General features: G+C 47.1%; 1 long non-coding RNA gene across 1 annotated transcript in view; it reads left to right on the top strand.

Annotated features, from left to right (window-relative positions):
- The first annotated feature begins 13,101 nt into the window (after positions 1-13,101).
- The window catches only part of LOC121004997, a 44,529-nt gene continuing 37,318 nt past the window's right edge, over positions 13,102-20,312 (top strand). The window contains exon 1 of the long non-coding RNA XR_005779853.1: positions 13,102-13,301. This is a non-coding gene — a long non-coding RNA (uncharacterized LOC121004997). The remainder of the gene's footprint in view (positions 13,302-20,312) is intronic.

Below are 20,312 nucleotides of genomic sequence, written 5' to 3'. Positions count from 1 at the left end.
TGTCTGCACAGACGGATCCGCTCCTATAATGCAGACGTTGAGATCCGTTCAGAACGGATCCGTCTGCATTATAGTTCAGAAAAAATTCTAAGTGTGAAAGTTATTCAGACGGATCCGTACAGACTTTACATTGAAAGTCAATGGGGGACGGATCCGATTGAAATTGCACCATATTGTGTCAACTTCAAACGGATCCGTCCCCATTGACTTACATTGTAAGTCTGGACGGATCCGTTTGTCTACGCACGGCCAGGCGGACACCCGAACGCTGCAAGCTGCGTTCGGATGTCCGCCTGCTGAGCGGAACGGAGGCCAAGCGGAGCCATCCTGATGTATTCTGAGCGGATCCGCATCCACTCAGAATGCATTGGGGCTCTACGGATCCGTTCGGGGCCGCTTGTGAGAGCCTTCAAACGGAACTCACAAGCGGAACCCCGAACGCTAGTGTGAAAGTAGTAACTTTGATTCCTTCTGTATGCTGCACCTCTCTCCTTAGTCGGACTTTGGTTCTGCCAGAGGACTATGCTCTTGGCTTCTAAGGCTTCAATCTTTTGCCCCCATGGCCAGCAGAGCTTAGGGTGCTCTGGCTGTCATGGGCACGTCCAGCAGAGACGTGCCCCTGCACACCCTTCCCCTTGCTGGGGGTAAACTAGACTAACTCTTTTTTTTTAAATCAGATATATTTTTATTTTTTTTCCAATAATATATTAAGAACAAGGGTGTTCTCCCTCTCGGTATAACCAGAGAACCAAAAAGCCTGCACCAAGCGCTCAAATACTCCCATTTTGTGTGGATATTAAGCTCTAGTACCACCGGAAGCGTGCAATAGAAGGGTGGCTTCATCCTGTAATCCTTTCCAGCACCAAGGTTTAATCATGCTTTACGCCAGGCATACTCAAACTGCGGCCCTCCAGCTGTTGTAAAACTATAACTCCCACAATGCCCTGCTGTAGGCTGATACCTGTAGGCTGTTCAGGCATGCTGGGAGTTGTAGTTTTGCAACAGCTGGAGGACCGCAGTTTGAGGATGCCTGCTTTATGCTTTGTCACCTTGATGACTAAACTGGTAGCTTTTCACTTAGAATCATACATATAGCAGCAGGGTTACCCTTTAAATATTTTAAGACTGCTTGTGACTTTACCACTTGGTCCTCCCTGTGTAGCAACAGCACATGAACCCAAAGACACAGGACATACTGGCTCCTTCCCCTCCCAATTCTGTGGAGAGAAAAATGTTAAGGGAATATACAAATACGGTACAATACCTAGGCTTTCTGAATTTTAATGATAACCCTTTAACCCCTTAAGGACATAGGACGTACCGGTACGCTCTATTTCCCGAGTCCTTAAGGACCAAGGACGTACCGGTACGTCCTGACTTAAAATCGGAATTCCGGCGCCGCGGGGGTTAATCGGAACGGGACGCCGGCTGAAATCATTCAGCCGGCATCCCGTAACAACGCAGGGAGGGGTCATTTGACCCCCCCGTATCGGCGATCGCAGAAAACCGCAGGTCAATTCAGACCTGCGGTTTTCTGCGTTTCTGGTCCATTCGGGTGTCCTGTGACCCGATGAACCGGAAAAAGACTGCGATCGGTGGCGTAATTATACACCACCTATCGCAGTCCGAGGATTTGGAGAGGCAGTGCTGGCCCTGGTGCTGAACGCCGCTGTCCAGGGTGCTGATTGGTGCAGGGGAGAGAGGCGCGAGATTCAAACTTCCTGCGCTCCTCTCTCCCCTCCTCTTCCTGTCCAGCACCCTGACCGTGCAGCATCGTCCAGCACCAGCTCCTGCGTCCCCCTAATCGGCATACATCACCCTTCTGCACCCATCGCCACCCAGGTAGGTTAGGGTCAGTGAGGGAGAGGCACCGTTAGGCAGGGAAAGAAGGGAAAAGTAAGTTAGAAAAAAAAAAAGAAAAAGTACTTTTATTCCAAACTTCCATCTATCCAACTAACCCAGACCCCCCCTGCCACTTGCCCCCCCAACCAGCCCCCCCACCCCCCCACCAGCCTCCCCCCCCCCCCCCCCGCCCTCACCACCACTTTTTTTTTTTCTGCGTGCGCTGACTGGCCGGCACTTTTTAGCGTCCGTCCACTGTTAGCTCATCGCCCGCCCCACCATCCCACCGACCGCTGATCAGCGTTGTACCGCTGATCAGCAAGTTTTAACTTTTTTTTTTCCTAACACTTGCCCTTTTTTTTTTGCCTTTTTTATTACGCGAACACCCGTTGCCCCCACACACACGCACATATAATAAAGGTTTACACACACGCACACCTACACGCACACACACCCATGGCCCGCCGGATGTTCTCGGCCGAGGAGGCATACGCCCAGATTGCCTCCGACTCTGAGAGCCCCAGTGAGGATGAGGATGACCCCACATTCCTTTTATCATCCGCATCCTCCTCATCATCATTGGATGACGATGAGCCACCAAGGCGGCGGAGACGCCGCCAGGCGGAGCCAGGGGCCCCACATGCTAGGGATCCTGTGGCCCACCCTAGTACGAGCCGCCCTGGGGTTCGTACTGGTTTCCCGGCCCACCAAATAAGTCCACCGGAGCCCCCTGCCGATGAACTTAGTTGGTGTCCCCCAGTGGACTTTGAGCCTGAGATTCCGGATTTTGCTGGCAATCCTGGAATCCAGATTCCCACAGTGGGGTTTACTGAAATAGACTATTTTAGTTTTTTTTTTCAGTAACCCACTGGTGAATTTGATGGTGGAGCAGACGAATCTGTACGCCCCAACAGTTCGTCGCTCAAAACCCAGGCTCAGTTTTGGCTAGACCCGGTGGCTGGACGCCGGTCAGTGCAGCCGAAATGAGGACATTTTGGGGCCTCGTGCTGCATATGGGTCTAGTCCAAAAACCCAGTGTCAGGCAATACTGGAGTGGGGACGTCCTATACCAGACCCCACTGTACAGTATGGTCATGACACGTACACGGTTTGAGGCCATCCGGAAATGTCTGCATTATTCCGATAATGCAGCATGTCCACCCCGAGGTGATCCTGCCTATGACCGGCTGTATAAGATACGGCCGGTCATCGATCACTTTGGGGCCAAATTCATGGAGGTCGCGGTTGATGAGTCTCTCGTTGCGTTCAAGGGGAGACTCAGTTTCCGCCAATACATTCCCACAAAGCGGGCGAGGTATGGCGTGAAGCTATACAAAATTTGTGAGAGTACCTCAGGGTACACTTACAAATTTCGTGTGTACGAGGGGCGAGATTCCCGTATTCAACCCCCAGAATGTCCCCCCACTCTGGGTGTTAGCGGGAAACTCGTGTGGGACCTTATGTACCCACTGCTGGATAATGGTTACCACTTGTACGTGGATAACTTTTATACCAGCATTCCCTTGTTCAGGTCCCTTGCCGCCAGATCCACGTTCGCTTGTGGGACCGTGCGGAAAAATCAACGCGGCCTCCCTGCCTACCCCCTCCAGGTACCTATCCCCAGGGGTGAGACCCGTGCCCTTACCAGTGGAAACCTGTTGCTGGTCAGGTATAAGGACAAGAGGGATGTCCTTATGCTGTCCACAATCCACGGTAACGGCACCACCCCTGTCCCTGTGCGAGGTACCGCGGCAACGGTCCTCAAGCCCGATTGTATCGTCGACTACAATCGGTATATGGGAGGAGTTGATCTCTCTGATCAAGTCCTCACGCCATATAACGCCATGCGCAAAACCCGGGCATGGTACAAAAAAGTTACGGTCTACTTGGTACAGGTTGCCATGTACAACTCTTTTGTACTATCCCGAAGCGCTGGCAGCACAGGGACATTCCTCCAGTTCTATGAGGCAGTCCTCAAGGCCCTGATCTTTTCGGACCGGGAAAGAGCAGGCCGGAGTACCTCGGGAACTGGAGGCGCCCGGATCGTCCCTGGCCAACACTTTCCAGGTGTGGTCCCCCATACTGGAAAGAAGGGACGAACCCAAAAAAAGTGCAGAGTGTGTCACAAGAGGGGGATACGGAAGGACACCACCACTCAATGTGACACTTGCCCCGATCATCCGGGCCTCTGCATTATCAATTGCTTCAGGGAGTATCACACTTCCATGGAGTACTAAATTTTTATAATCCCCAACAGTCCACTAGAGAACATAAAACACTATGGCTCTCAGACTTTGGAGACACGGAAACAATTTTTCTTTCCCCAAAAAATATTAGTTTTAGTGCAGGCATCCTCAAACTGCGGCCCTCCAGATGTTGTAAAACTATAACTCCCAGCATGCCCAGACAACCTACAGCCATCAGCAGGGCATGGTGGGAATTGTAGTTTAACAAAATCGGGAGGGCCGCAGTTTTAGGATGCCTGCTTAGTGTTTCCAAAGTCTGAGAGCCATACATATTGGGCGCGAATGTAGAAACAATTTTAGAATTAAATTTTTTTGTTACATTGCCTCAAAAAAGAGTAAAATAGAGCAACCAAAAATCAAATTTACCCCAAAAATAGTCCCAAAACAACAACCACCTTATCCCGTAGTTTCCTAGATGGGGGTCACTTTTATGGAGTTTCTACTCTAGGGGTGCATCAGGGGGCTTGAAAGGGTACATGGTGTAAATAAACCAGTCCAGCAAAATCTGCCTTCCAAAAACCGTATGGCGTTCCCCTTCTTCTATGTCCTGCCGTTTAGCCAAATAGTAGTTTACGACCACATATGGGGTATTTCTGCAAACTACAGAATCAGGGCAACCCATTTTGAGTGTTGTTTGGCAGTTAACCCTTGTTTTACTCCTGGAAAAAATTGATTATATTGGAAAATTTTCCAAAAAATAGAAATTTCTAAATTGTTTCTCCATCTGCCATTAACTCTTGTGGAACACCTAAAGGGTTAACAAAGTTTGTAAACCCAGTTTTGAATACCTTGAGGGGTGTACTTTCTTAGATGGAGTCACTTTTTTGAAATTTCTATTCTAGGGGTGCAACAGGGGGCTTCTAATGGGACATGGTATAAACAAAACCAGTCCTGCCAAATCTGCCTTCCAAAACCCATATGGTGTTCCCCTCCTTCTATGTGCTACCGTTCGGCCAAACAGTAGTTTACGACCACATATGGGGTGTTTTTGCAAACTACAGAATCAGGGCAACCCATTTTGAGTGTTGTTTGGCAGTTAACCCTTGTTTTACTCCTGGAAAAAATTGATTATATTGGAAAATTTTCCAAAAAATAGAAATTTCAAAATTGTTTCTCCATCTGCCATTAACTCTTGTGGAACACCTAAAGGGTTAACAAAGTTTGTAAACCCAGTTTTGAATACCTTGAGGGGTGTACTTTCTTAGATGGAGTCACTTTTTTGAAATTTCTATTCTAGGGGTGCAACAGGGGGCTTCAAATGGGACATGGTATAAACAAAACCAGTCCTGCCAAATCTGCCTTCCAAAACCCATATGGTGTTCCCCTCCTTCTATGTGCTACCGTTCGGCCAAACAGTAGTTTCCGACCACATATGGGGTGTTTTTGCAAACTACAGAATCAGGGCAACCCATTTTGAGTGTTGTTTGGCAGTTAACCCTTGTTTTACTCCTGGAAAAAATTGATTATATTGGAAAATTTTCCAAAAAATAGAAATTTCAAAATTGTTTCTCCATCTGCCATTAACTCTTGTGGAAGATCTAAAGGGTTAATAAAGTTTGAAAAAACAGTTTTGAATACCTTGAGTGGTGTAGTTTCTAGAATGGGGTCATTTTTGGGAGGTTTCTAATATCTAAGCCTCACAATATGACTTCAAACCTGAACTGGGATTTTGAAGATTTCTGAAAATTTCAAAATTTGCTTCTAAACTTCTAAGCCTTGTAACATCCCCAAAAAATAAAATATCATTCCCAAAATGCTACAAACATGAAGTAGACATATGGGGAATGTAAAGTCATCACAATTTTTGGGGGTATTACTATGTATTACAGAAGTAGAGAAACTGAAACTTTGAAATTTGCTAATTTTTCAAATTTTTTGGTAAAAATTGTATTTTTTTATGCAAAAAAATTTACTTTTTTGACCCAATTTTAGCAGTGACATGAAGTACAATATGTGACGAAAAAACAATCTCAGAACGGCCTGGGTAAGTCAAAGCGTTTTAAAGTTATGAGCACTTAAAGTGACACTGGTCAGATTTGCAAAAAATGGCCTGGTCCTTAAGGTGAAAATGAGCCCGGTCCTTAAGGGGTTAAGACAGGTGGGGTTCCCACTTAATCGGGGAAAAAGGGGAATTGGCTCTCTTGAGCGCAACTTGGAGGTATTTTGCAAATGTGGGGATTCCTAACAAATCATGTCCATATGAGTGAGGACCAAACAGGGCATCAAAAACAGAAAATGGGCCAACAAGTTCTCACTCTACAAGTCCAGTCCATGTTGTGGCTCCCACAGTCTATAACTTTTCTTTCTGTATCTTGACTAAAAGGCAGCTCCTTAGAGGAGGAACCTGAAATCCTCCTCGCTGCTTGAGCTGCTGAAGGACATTAGGGGTCGCTACTGTCCTTTGTCAGTGAGCCACGTTGTTGTTGTGGTACTCCACTGCCCTCTTGTGGAGATATCAGGTAATGACCGGGTGGTCAAATTAGCAATGGCTGCGGCCACTTGTTGCTTTAGGTCGCCGGAACCTCCCGCCGGGGCAGGGGAACTCAGGATCTCCGACTGCAGGGACTGTGGTAGCTGGGTCTCAGCTGGTAGAGAAGGAAATCGAGGACCTTTGGCTGCTGCTGACGCCATCTTCCAGGGAGGCTGGTAGTTGACTACCATGGGGTTATATGACAAGGTTGTCGTGGCCTGCTATCCCATCAGTAAGGTTGGAGGTGGCGGCAGTCCCAGGATCAGTGGCTCGGGCTGGGGCTGCGGCTTTTCTTGGAAGCGGAGGACTCCCTCCATGGTCTCTGGGAGGCAGCTCACATGGGAGGCGGCTGCCAGATCCTCCTGCCAGCGCTCAGGTTCCAGAGTAAGGTCAAGGGGCTTGTTCAGAAGAATTACCCCAGTGGCAAAGTGTTCCATAGTGGATCCCATAGGGGTTTACTCTACGAGGTCCCCTGCATATAAGCTATGGCAGGCCTGAGGGTGTAAGGGGCATTTCACAGAACGATGACCCACAAAGAGTTCCTCATCACTTTCGTCGTCTGCCAGGAAGCCACTGCCACGTTCAATGGAAAACCGCAGGATAGTCCCCATGCATCTCTCCAGCTGCCGATCCCCTGGCCGCGGGTGGTCCAATACTTGGATTATCCATTCCTCTATGGCTTTTTTATAATCCCACGTCGTCTGAGCGTGGGCCACGACCCCCAGTAGGACCATCGGGTTGAAGCAAGCAGATGGATGGATATTTCTGGGCGGCGGAGTGGACGCTCCAGCAGCCTCCGCCGCACCAGCCGGCATGGCGGACACCTCGGGCTTTCTCTCCGGGTTCCGCTGCACTTGATAGACTACTTCTTTCACTGCGGCTTTCACTTCGGGCTCATCGCCCCATACCATCTCTCCCCGGTTAGGCCTGAGCGCAATTTTGTCTTCCCCTGGCTGGCTGGAACAACCTGGTGGGGGGAAGGCGGGTCCTTGAGGGCGGAGTCTTCACTTCCTGCCCTTGGACTGGGTAGTTTCCGGTGGGCAGGGTCACTGTTTCGCACTCTTGGGCTGGGCGGTTCCCTGTTTTCCTGCTCTTGATGGGCAAAAAGAACATACGCCACCACTGCCAAAGATGGCTGATTAACCCCTCGTAGCTGGAGTTAACCATCCAGCACCCGGTAATCCAGAATAAATGTAGCAAAGTCATTTTTCATTGCGGTTTCTGTCATTTCTGTAGGCCTGTAGCATAAAGGCACAAAAGTAAATCCTGTTAGCGACGCCAATTGCAACGTGCACCCCCCCCCCCCCGGGCCCCTATATCGCGATATCTTGGTATAGTAGAAATGCCGAGTGGTGTAGTGCAGCCTAAATGTCTCTTTATGTGTGTCACGGTGCTCCTACCTGGATACCGCTGGACCCCAGGATTTGGCTCCAAAGCAATAAAAATGGGGAATAATTGAGGGATTTGAAAGAATAACTTGAGTCCAGACCTTGAGATGAAGTTCAATGGCAGCTTTTCTTAAATAAACATTTCTCCAAACAGTTTTTAAGCTTTGTCTTGGTTCTGGCAGGCAACCTTTAGCATGAACTGGCAGGCAAACTCAACTCTGCTTTATCTCTTTCTCTCTGCTGTGCTGACAAGCGAGCTTGGTAACTTTGATTACTTCTTTATGCTGCACCTCTCTCTTTAGTCGGACTTTGGTTCTGCCAGAGGACTATGCTCTTGGCTTCTGAGGCTTCAAATTTCTGCCTCCATGGCCAACAGAGCTTAGGGTGCTCTGTCTGGCATGTGCACGTCCAGCAAAGACGTGCCCCTGCTAACCTTTCCCCTTGTTGGGGGTAAACTAGACTAACACTTCCCTACTTCCTTCAGGAAGTAGGGCTAGCCCACTTCTCTCCAAAGGGGGTTAGAATGGAATAGCAAGTTCCATTCTCTCTAACTATAGCTCTGCCAGCTTTGCTGCCACCTGCTGGTGAACCAGGTACATATGAAGAGTTGTATAACAAGATTAGGAATGCACATTGTGGAGGACCAGGACAAAAATACATGGGATACAATACCACCTTACTTAAAACCAAGCCACCCTCGGCTTGTGCTTAGGGTGTGCTCTAATGGTACCCAAGGAAACGTTAAAGTGCTGCATGAGACTTTATTATTATGACATACGTAGACTAATATAACAACAGCTACCACTAGGTCTCTGCCCATATGAGTCTATTCACTGTTCTCCCTCTCGGTATAACCAGAGAACCAAAAAGTCTGCACCATTCGGTTAAATACTCCCGTTTTGTGTGGATACCGAGCTCTAGTACCACTGGAAGAGTGGGGGTGTCATGTACCGTAACCCCTCCATGATACTATGAGATGCCCGCAAATAGAAGGGGGGCTTCATCCTGTAATCCCTTCCAGCATCAAGGTCTAATCATGCTTTACGCTTTGTCACCTTGATGACTTAACTAGTAGCTTTTCACTCTGGGCTGTTACAATTGTCCTGTCAGCAGAATGGAAGTGACACAAAGCTGGACCTGTTCACACGAGCCTGGGAGCAGTGGAGAAATGTGGACATGTAGAAGGGGGACTTCTCAGCACAGACATTTAGGGAGGGGGTATGTCTTGTAATAAATACATTTATGTTACTAACTAAGATAAGCAAATGTAATGTATCTGATGGGTAACAAAATGAAGAGATTGTGTACAAGCACTGGTAAGCGTGTTTCCATACAGTATATTAACCCCTTAATGTGTCTGTACATCCATGTAGATCCAGAGGCGGAAGTAGCTCTTTGGGCACTCAGAGCGGTGGTTTCAGAATGCAGCCCAACACTCTCTGAGCCTTTTACATGGGCTGAGGATCAGGACAAATCAGAGATGAATGTTTGGATCACATCTTTCATGCGGCATATAATATCATCATTTGTGATCACTCTGTATAAACAAGGATGTGCTGTCAGCAGACAATGGGTCTGTATAGGTTGAAGGTGGCGGAAGAGTAAACCCAGTAAAACCCAGTAATGAGCACCACTGCTGCACCAATAAGATAAGCCAGGGTGAGCAGACATCCTCATTTATTACATTAACAGGGTTTTCCGACATTTTTATACTGATTACCTATTCTCTGGAAAGGTCATTAGTATTTGATCAGTGGGGATCCAACACCCAGACCCCCACCGATCAGCTGTTTGTCAAGTGCCGCAAACTTCTCTATGCTTACCAAGCACAGCGTCCTACATAGTATAGCAGCTGTGCTTGGCAGGGGAGGGCTGGCAGCCTTAGTGCTGTGGGGCAAATCCAGTCAAGTGGCCCATTTTTTAGTCCCGCCCATTATTAAAAGCCCCTCCTATATATACAATAGGCCACTCCCCACAAACACTGTACAGCTGACATTCTATAGTTGAGGCCTGTCTCTACACATCATACGGAGAGGGGAGGCCTGTCCTGGCTGCACTGCCTGCTTCACATTATACAATAACAGACTACAGCCAGGAAGCTCCTCCGCTCTCCTCCCTCCCCAGATCCTGCTCAAGGCCTGTGGTTCCCCCCCACCATCTGCCACCCGCCCGTGGCCTGCTGCCCCCTTTGGACGTCCTCACCCAGCTCTGAATCCTCCTTCTGCAAATGGCAGGGGTAGGAGCCAGAACATCTCCTCTCCTACAGAGCGCCACATACCTCTTACATCCAGTGATGTCACCTTTGATGTAGACATTTTCTTTATCTTCTTCATTCAGACCAGACCGCCATGATGATTTTTCAGCCTTCTCCTGTCTCTGCAGAGATTGATAAACAGACATTAGTTTCCCACATTTCCATCATCTTCACATCTTCTGAACACCCTTTTCTGCCACCCCCAATACTATACTGCAGAAACAGTCCCCCTAAAAATACTACTACCACACAGATAGTGCCCCCAATACTGTGCCCGCTGTGCCCCCAATACTATACTGCAGAAACAGTCCCCCTAAAAATACTACTACCACACAGATAGTGCCCCCAATACTGTGCCCGCTGTGACCCAATACTATACTGCAGAAACAGTCCCCCTGGGAATACTACTACCACACAGATAGTGCCCTAATACTGTGCCCGCTGTGCCCCCAATACTATACTGCAGATACAGTCCCCCTGGAAATACTACTACCACACAGATAGTGCCCCCTTCAACAATTTTTGGGCTCACAGTGCTCTAAAAAATAACTGTGCCCAGACACTAATAGCATAAAGATAATGTCCCCCAAACATAATTGTGCTAAGCTGATACTATGCCAGGGTGCTCCCCAAAGTAACAGTCCTCCACAAAATCCCACCAATAGAAATAATTCTCTGCCAGAGCACACTTAGTAGTAATAATGCCCCTATAGTGCCCATACTAGTAATCATGTTCCTCATAGCCCCCCAGTAGTAGTTAAGCTCCACATAATACCTCCTAGTAGTAATAATTCTCCCTATAATATGAAAGTACATGAAATACCCCCGCTTAGTGCCCGCAGTTGAGCTAATGTCGCCATAATGTATGCCAGTATAAAATACCTCTATATAGTGACCCAGTAAATGCCCTCATAGTGTTTCTCTCCCCCTTCCGCATAGTGTCCCCCATAATATGCCAGTAAAAAAATGCCCCTTCTTAGTGCCCCAGCATATGCCCTTATAGTGCTCCTCTCCCCTATAATGTGCCAGTAAAAAATGCCCCTTCTTAGTGCCACCAGATGCCCCAATAGTGCTCCACTCCCCCATAGAGCCCCCAAATAATACCCCATAGTGCTGCTCTCCCCTATAATGCCTTCCATAATGTGCTAGTAAAAAATGCCCCCTTAGTGCCAGCAGATGCCATAGTGCCCCCCATAATGTGCCAATAAAAAAGGCCCCTTTAGAGCCCCCACTTCCCCATAGTGCCCCCAAACAACGCCCCTATAGTGCAAACAGATGACCCATAGTGCCGCTCTCCCCTATAGTGCCCCCCATAATGTGCCAATATTTAAAAAAAAAAGCCCCTTTAGAGCCCTCAAATGCCCCCATAGTGCTCCTCTCCCCCATGGTGCCCCCCATAATGTGCCAGTAATAAATGCCCCCATAGTGCTTCCCCCCAAAATGGGCAAGAAATAAATGCCCCAGAATGCCACCCCCAAAAAAATGAGGCTGTAAGAAATGCCAGCTCCCCCCCCGCAAAGAAAAAAAAACAAAAACACTAATACTTACCTCCATCAGCAGCGATGCTATGCAGGCCTCTTCCGGCCTGTGTCTCCCGCTGTGTGCTGCCCGGCTCAGGCGGCGCGATGATAATGACGTCATCGCGCCACCTGAGCCGGCTTCTTATAGGCTGCAGGCATTAGTGCCTGCGGCCTATCAGAAGAACAGGGGAGGGACACTCCTCTCCCTGCCCTGCCACAGCACAGGCATCTGTATCGCTGTCCTGAGGGCGGCGATACAGATTAATATGAAGATGAGCTCTTCCACAATGGAAGCGCTCATCTCCTACTGTCCGCCGCCACCGCTGATCGGCGGTGCGGCCCTGAGGAATAAAAGAAATATATATTTGTTAAAGACGGCCCAGCGGCCCCTGGTGCTTGGTATCGCAGCTCAATCCCATTCACTTCTATGGGGCTGAGCTGTACCTAGGCTACATAACAAATGAACTGGCCTAGAAAAAGCTGGAAAAGGTTGCGGCGCTTAAAGGAGTGCCACTGCCTTCTCGAACAGCTGATCGGCAAGGGTCCTGACTTTCGGAACCCCATCGAACAGATACTGATGGCCTATCCTGAGGATAGGTCATCAGTATAAAAAGCTCAGAAAACCAATTTGTTAGTGGACTGTAGTGGTGAGATCTGGTCACTAGATGGTGCTGTTGCAAAACAAATGGAGAAAGAGCAGATGACTACACCAGCTAATGTCACTGCTAATGTCAGGGGGAGGAAGGAGCTGGTATGTAAGGACAAGCAGTGACGTGCCTAGGGTGTTTGGTACCCGGGGCAGCTACTTTCTTTGGCACCTCCCATACTTTAAAACATTGTGCCACCTCAAAATAGTTGTAATGCCCTCTCACAGTGATTTTGCCCTCATTGTGCCCCCCTCACAGTTGTAATGCCCTCATTGTACCCCCTTCACAGTAATTATGCCTACATTGTGCCGCTTCACAGTAGTTATGCCCAGATTGTGCCACCTCACAGTAGTTATGACCATATTGTGCCCCATCACAGTAGTTATGCCCACATGGTGCCCCATCACCGTAGTTATACAATCTCTGTGCCGCTTCACAGTAGTTATGCCCTCATAGTGCCCCCTCACAGTAGTCATGCCCACATTGTGCCCCCATCACAGTAGTTATGCCCTCTGTGCCCCTTCACAGTAGTTATGCCCTCATAGTGCCCGCTCACAGTAGTCATGCCCACATTGTGCCCCCATCACAGTAGTTATGCCCTCTGTGCCCCTTCACAGTAGTTATGCCCTCTCTGTTTCCCCTTCACAGTAGTTACGCCCTCAATGTGCCCACTCACAGTATTTATTCCCTCTCTGTGCCCCCACAGAGAGGGGCAGCAGGATGCCAGGCCGGGATACCACGGACCGCTCACAGCCGTGTGCATTCGGCCTAAATCACACAAATAGCAATACAATGTTTGTTTACGACTATGTCCATACCTTTTCTTTCTTTCTTATTGTCTTTAATAATTTTATGCAAACTAGGTAGTGCAAGTAACCGATCCAGTACCCGGAGTACACTGAGCATGAGCAGTGGCATGGAAGGAGATAATGAGGTAATTAGAAGTATAGGGGAACAAGTTACATCAACTGGAGAAGTATTGGTTGTTGGACAATAAAGGAGAAGATGTACTAATCCTACAGATGGCGTAAGCTTAGACCCGCTATCTAGACCTGCACATGACTTATCAGAGGCTCTCAGGCTGGATGATAAATCTGGTGGAGGGACAGACACGTGGGTATAGACACTTTTCTCTAGCTATATACCAACTATTGGTTGGCTTATAGAGTTGAGCGGACACCTGGATGTTCGGGTTCAACGGGTTCGGCCGAACTTCGGAAAAAAGTTCGATTTCGGGACCCGAACTTGACCCCGAACCCCATTGAAGTCAATGGGGACCCGAACTTTTGAGCACTAAAATGGCTGTAAAAATGTCATGGAAGGGGCTAGAGGGCTGCAAATGGTGTCAAAATGTGGTTAAGAGCATGGCAAGTGCTCTGCAAACAATTATTGATAGGGAAATGACTTAAAATAACATAAAATACGTAAAAATAAAAAATATATAATCTTGATCTAGGAGGACCAGGTCCATATGGAGTAGGAGGTTGAGGAGGCAGTGGATGTGGCGGTGTAGGTGGAAGCGGCGGTAGAAGAGGAGGAGGTAGCCTACACTGCTTTTTGGTTTTAAATTTTATTTTTAAAATTAGGGTACACCCCAAAACATTGGGAAATATAAGCTGTGATAACCCCCTCCAGTCGTGCTAAACACAAGTTCAGACAATACACTGGCTGCAGGGCAGGCCAGCACCTCCAAGGGGTAAAGGGCAAGCTCAGGCCATGTGCCCAAATTGGAGACTCAGAAGTTGCAGGGGCTGACCTCTGTCAGTCAGTTCGTGTAGGCGTGTGCACACATACTGCCCCACCATGTCGCACGTCCCCGTGATGTTCACGATCCAATTTGATATCTGCTCTATCAACTTTTGTCGTTCTTTTATGCACCCACCATGGTGATCACGGGTGGTGGGGAATCAGGGTTCCAGGCCAGAGAGGGAGCGTGAGAAAGAGAGACCACATCCAAGGGAGGATTCATTTTTTCACATTTAAAATTATAGAGTTGAAATATGGGAGAAATTATTAAAGCGGAAAAGTGGGACAACTTTTTAAAGTTTAAGCATTGAATGTAAGGATGTGATGCGCATTAATTACTGAATAAATAAAATTTTATTCCCTGTCACCTATGCACAGCAGGTGTTTATTCGCTTCTAAAATTGTATAATGTCAACCCAAGAATGTAACAGAAAAATTATTGAAATTTATTAAGCTGTCAACTAGGTAGAGGAGGGGTATATTACACCCAAAAATTGGTGAATTTCACCAAAAAATGGGACTGACAATTTTTATTTTCGGTCTACTAGGAATCGGAGTGGTACATCACACCCAAAAATTTGTGAATTTCACCAGAATATATAACTGACAATTTTTTTGTTTGTTTGATTTGTCTACTGGGTATAGCAGTGGTACTATACACCCAAAAATTGGTGAATTTCACCCGAAAATGTAAATGACCATTTTTATTTTTATTTTTTTAACAGTCCACTAAGTATAGCAGTGGTACTATACACCCAAAAATTGGTTAATTTCACCAGAAAATGTTAATGACAATTTTTTTTTTAACCGGCCTACTAGGTATAGCAGTGGTACGATACACCCAAAATTGGTTAATTTCACCAGAAAATGTTAATGACAATTTTTTTATTTTTTTTAACCGGCCTACTAGGTATAGCAGTGGTACTATACACCCAAAAATTAGTGAATTTCACCAGAAAATGTAAATGATAAATAAAACATGTACAAAAAAAAATATGTATTTATGAGGTGGAGTTCTATATGGAGTAGGAGTTTGAGGAGGTGGTGGAAGTAGCGGAGTAGGTGGAAGCGGCGGTGGAGGAGGATGATAGTAGCCAACACAGGTTTTTGGTTTTAATTTAAATTAATTTTGTAAAATTAAGGTACACTCCAAAAGAGTGTGAAATATCCAAAATACAAACATGAGTAATTGCGCTGCAGTATTACAATGGCTGCTTAGTGCCGGTATACATGTCTATTCTGCACAAGGTACGGACAAGTCCTGAGGGATCCATGCCTGGTTCATTTTAATGAACGGGAGCTTGTCCACATTGGCTGTGGACAGGCGGCTGCGCTTGTCTGTGATGACGCCCCCTGCCGTGCTAAACACACCTTCAGATAATACACTGGCTGCAGGGCAGGCCAGCACCTCCAAGGCGTAAAGGGCAAGCTCAGGCCATGTGCCCAATTTGGAGACCCAGAAGTTGAAGGGGGCAGACCCGTCATTCAGTACGTGTAGGTGTGTGCACACATACTGCTCCACCATGTTGGTGAAATGCTGCCTCCTGCTAAGACGTTCCATACAGGGCCGGACTGGGGATAAAAACCAGCCCTGGAAAAAGTTGCATACCAGCCCCACAGCATTGCCTCATTATTTACTTGTTTATAAAAGGGGAAACATTCATTTAAAAACACATGTGTAAACAGGAATAAGAGCCCCACAATAGCTCTTTTGTAGAACCCCCATTGTTCCTATTATCACAGTAGACCAGCTTTTCCCTACCAGGATGCCTCCAGCTGTTGCAAAACTACAACTCTCAGCATGCCCAGACAGCGTTTGGCTGTCAGGGCGTGTTGAGAAATGTAGTTTTGCAACAGCTGGAGGCATCCTGGTAGAGAAACACTGCAGTAGACCATTATCCCATCCAATTGGGTCAGAACTAAGAATAATCAAAGAACTTTACTTTAAAGTAGAGGTGGGACGAATTTTTTTCGAATCCAAAAAGGTTCTCGAATCTCTTGAATCTCGAATCCTGTACATAAGAATTGTGTGAACGGTGTAAGAAACAAAGTGATCCAAACTCAATATTCTTTTAATATGAAAAAATAAAGAGTCCTTTTTTAACAAAGTATTCGGATTTGGATTTGAAACATTTTGGAAATACAGGGTAATACAGCGCACATACCTCTTACATCCAGGGTAATACAGCACACATACCTCTTACATCCAGGGTAATACAGCACACATACCTCTTACATCCAGGGTAATACAGCGCACATACCTCTTACATACAGGGTAATACAGCGCACATACCTCTTACATACAGGGTAATACAGCGCACATACCTCTTACATACAGGGTAATACAGCGCACATACCTCTTACATACAGGGTAATACAGCGCACATACCTCTTACATACAGGGTAATATAGCGCACCTCCCTCTTACATCCAGGGTAATACAGCGCACATACCTCTTACATACAGGGTAATACAGCACACATACCTCTTACATACAGGGTAATACAGCACACATACCTCTTACATACAGGGTAATACAGCGCACATACCTCTTACATCGAGGGTAATACAGCGCACATATCTCTTACATCCAGGGTAATACAGCGCACATACCTCTTACATACAGGGTAATACAGCGCACATACCTCTTACATACAGGGTAATACAGCGCACATACCTCTTACATACAGGGTAATACAGCGCCCCATACCTCTTACATACAGGGTAATACAGCGCACATTCCTCTTACATACAGGGTAATACAGCACCCCATACCTCTTACATACAGGGTAATACAGCGCCTCATACCTCTTACATCCAGGGCAATACAGCGCACATACCTCTTACATCCAGGGCAATACAGCGCACATACCTCTTACATACAGGGTAATACAGCGCACATACCTCTTACATACAGGGTAATACAGTGCCCCATACCTCTTACATACAGGGTAATACAGAGCCCCATACCTCTTACATACAGGGTAATACAGCGCCCCATACCTCTTACATACAGGGTAATACAGCGCACATACCTCTTACATACAGGGTTATACAGCGCCCCATACCTCTTACATACAGGGTAATACAGCGCCTCATACCTCTTACATCCAGGGTAATACAGCGCACATACCCCTTACATCCAGGGTAATACAGCGCCCATACCTCTTACATCCAGGGTAATACAGCATCCCATACCTCTTACATCCAGGGTAATACAGCGCACATACCTCTTACATCCAGGGTAATACAGCGCCTCATACCTTATACATCCAGGGTAATACAGCGCTTCATACCTTATACATCCATGGTAATACAGCACCCCATACCTCTTACATCCAGGGTAATACAGTGCCCCATACCTCTTACATCCAGGGTAATACAGAGCCCCATACCTCTTACATACAGTGTAATACAGCGCCCCATACCTCTTACATACAGGGTAATACAGCGCACATACCTCTTACATACAGGGTTATACAGCGCCCCATACCTCTTACATACAGGGTAATACAGCGCCTCATACCTCTTACATCCCGGGTAATACAGCGCACATACCCCTTACATCCAGGGTAATACAGCCCCCATACCTCTTACATCCAGGGTAATACAGCACCCCATACCTCTTACATCCAGGGTAATACAGCGCCTCATACCTTATACATCCAGGGTAATACAGCGCCTCATACCTTATACATCCATGGTAATACAGCACCCCATACCTCTTACATCCAGGGTAATACAGCGCCCCATACCTCTTACATCCAGGGTAATACAGCGCACATACCTCTTACATCCAGGGTAATACAGCGCCTCATACCTTATACATCCAGGGTAATACAGCGCCTCATACCTTATACATCCATGGTAATACAGCACCCCATACCTCTTACATCCAGGGTAATACAGTGCCCCATACCTCTTACATCCAGGGTAATACAGCGCACATACTTCTAACATCCAGGGTAATACAGCGCCCCATACCTCTTACATCCATTGACGTCTCTTTGATATAGATGTTCTCTTTCCTCATCTTCTCCTTTCAGACCTTCAGATCAGACCATCAGTTTTCAGCCACTTTTCGTCTGTACAGCAGTTTGATAAAAAAAATCTTAGTTTACTACTTTTCCATCATTATCGCATCTTTTAAACCATCCTACTACCCCCAATACTGTGCTGCTGTGCCCCCCAATACTATACTGCAGAATCAGATAATACCCCTGATAATACTAGTACCACACAGAGCCCCCCGTATAAAATACCCCTTCTTTGTGGCCTCAGTAGATGCCCCCATAGTGCCCCCAATAATGTGCCAATAAAAAGGGACCCCCATAATGCCCCCCAATAATGTGCCAGTAAGTGTCCCCATAGATGCCCCCCCATCATGTCCCAGTATCATAGTGCCATCTCTCCCCCCAATGTGCCAGTATCATAGTGCCACGTCCCCCCAATGTGCCAGTATCAAGTGCCTCTCTCCTTCCCACCCCCCATGTGCCAGTATCAAGTGCCTCTCTCCTTCCCACTCCCCCATGTGCCAATATCAAGTGCCAAACCCCCCCAATGTGCCAGTATCAAGTGCCTCTCTCCTCTCCCCCACATGTCCCAGTATCATAGTGCCATCTCTCCCCTCAATGTGCTAGTATCAAGTGTCTCTCTCCTCCCGATGTCCCAGTATCATAGTGCCATCTCGCTCCCCCCAATGTGCCAGTATCATAGTGCCATCTCGCCCCCCCAATGTGCCAGTATCATAGTGCCATCTCCCCCCCCAATGTGCCAGTATCAAGTGCCTCTCTCCTTCCCCCCATGTGCCAGCATCATAGTGCCTCCCGCTCCCCCCATGTGGCAGTAACAGTCGAGTATTTAAAAAAAAAAAAACACATACTTACTCCATGTCAGCGATGCGATGCAGCCTCTTCCTGTGTCCTGTGCTGTATGTCCATATATGGAGTCAGTGCTTGTGTATTTCAGAAAAGTTTCTGCTGGGATTCAAACCCACAACCTTCTGTATCAGAGGCAAGGCACTTAACCACACAGCTATAAGAGCTGAATAGCCACTGGCAGAAAAAATATGAGACTTGTACTGTATACTCGTTTATACCTTTGATATCCAGTGTACATCCATACACATGACTGCTGCCCAGCGCACTCATCTCTGCTATATCTCTATATATGAAATCTGCCCCAGCACACCCAGCTCTGCTACATCTATACACATGACAGCTGCCCCAGCGCACTCAGCTCTGCTATATCTCTATATATGAAAGCTGCCCAGCACACCCAGCTCTGCTACATCCATACATATGACAGCTTCCCCAACGCACTCAGCTTTGCTATATCTCTATATATGATAGCTGCCCCAGCACACCCAGCTCTACTACATCTATACACATGACAGCTGCCCCAGGACACTCAGCTCTGCTATATCTCTATATATCTATCTACTGTATAGTAATACTTATAGATATATAGATATAGCAGAGCTGAGTGTGCAGGGGCAGCTGTCATGTGTATAGATGTAGCAGAGCTGGGTGTGCTGGGGTAGCTGTCATATATAGAGATATAGTAGAGCTGAGTGTGCTGGGGAAGCTGTTATGTGTATAGATATACACTGGCTATAACAGCTATAACAGAGTCTACAGTTGAAGTCTCATATTTTTTCAGTCAGTGGCTATAGCTGTGTGGGTAAGTGCTTTGCCTCTGATACAGAAGGTTGGGGGTTCAAATCCCATATCTCCCATTCAGGAGAAGCGTGCAAGTTGTGACACAGGCAAGGGTGCTGCCGGGAGGTGAGAGAAGGCTGCCGCTGTCCTGCATGCCATTACAGTTTGTGGCAGTCGCTACACCGGCCAAGGAACCTCCTCGCTGCGGCCACCCGGCCAGCCCCATCCAAGAAACGGCCCTGGTGACATGTCAAAGGTTTTTATCAGTGGGGGTGTGAGTGCTGAGACTAGAGATGAGAGAAGTTCACAAAGAAATTCAATTTGTGATTAAATAGGGGGAAGGGTAATTACGTTATAGGAGGGGAAGATAGTGCAGATAGAGACCGGGGGCAAGGTAGTGGGACTGGGGGAGGAATGGAAGGAGGGACTAGAACAGTTCAGAAGGAAAGGTGTAGGGTAAAAAATATACATAAACCTCTCAAATGTATGTATACTAATGCCAGAAGCCTGACTAATAAAACTGGTGAACTGGAATTAGT

This window comes from Bufo bufo, chromosome 6 (genome assembly GCF_905171765.1).
Source record: "Bufo bufo chromosome 6, aBufBuf1.1, whole genome shotgun sequence".
In the NCBI taxonomy this organism is placed as follows: Eukaryota; Metazoa; Chordata; class Amphibia; order Anura; family Bufonidae; genus Bufo; species Bufo bufo.
This window is presented reverse-complemented; position numbering and strand designations above follow the sequence as displayed.